This window comes from Arachis ipaensis, chromosome B08 (assembly GCF_000816755.2).
Source record: "Arachis ipaensis cultivar K30076 chromosome B08, Araip1.1, whole genome shotgun sequence".
NCBI lineage: Eukaryota > Viridiplantae > Streptophyta > Magnoliopsida > Fabales > Fabaceae > Arachis > Arachis ipaensis.
Genome location: NC_029792.2, coordinates 6,159,561 through 6,160,325, shown reverse-complemented (window position 1 = coordinate 6,160,325; position 765 = coordinate 6,159,561). Strand labels below are relative to the sequence as shown.

At 32.7% G+C, this 765-nt stretch overlaps 1 protein-coding gene across 1 annotated transcript in view; it reads right to left on the bottom strand.

Annotated features, from left to right (window-relative positions):
• LOC107613169 (BEL1-like homeodomain protein 1) overlaps positions 631 to 765 on the bottom strand; it is a gene marked incomplete in the record, with an annotated part of 4,254 nt that continues 4,119 nt past the window's right edge. Inside the window, 1 exon segment of the mRNA XM_016315032.2 lies at positions 631 to 765.

Here is a 765-nt window from a genome sequence, read left to right as displayed (position 1 = left end):
TTATATGTAGATTTTATTTGACCATATTATGAATAATTTTCTTAGATCTTCTTCTACTTTTCATTTATTGTCCATCTTCTATCTTACTCATCGTCCCGACTAGATGTTTTGTCAGTCTTCTTCTCATATGTCCAAACTACTTGAGACACGATTCTACCATCTTTTTCAAAATAGATGCTACTCCAACTCTTTCTTATATCTTCGTTCCTTATTATATCCAATCGCGTACGACCACTCATCCATCTCAACATCTTCATCTCTGCCACACTTAACTTATGTTCGTCCTCTCCTTTAGCCGCCCAATACTTTGTACCATAAAGCGCCAGTCGTGCGATAGAATTTATCTTTAAGTTTTAAAGGTACTTTTTATCACATATAAAACCACACTCCACTATTTTGACCAACCTGCTTGGATCTTATCATTTACATCCTGTTTAATCTCTTCATTATCCTATATGATGCGCCCAAGATACTTAAAACTTTTAACTTTTCATACAATATTTTCTCCAATCTTCACCTCTGATTTATAAAAAAATATATTACTTGATGTGTTCCGCGATTCCAACCCTAGGTAGACATGAATGTATAGAATAATAGACAATAAGCAAGCAACAAATCAAAAGTAACATGTTAGAATACTGAATTCATGGATCTATATATAACATATATGGCTTGTATCAAAAGAAATCATTGAAATCATCAAATCCTTTCTACACACCTTCCTAGCTACCTACATATCCAATATAATATACCCTATACAAATAT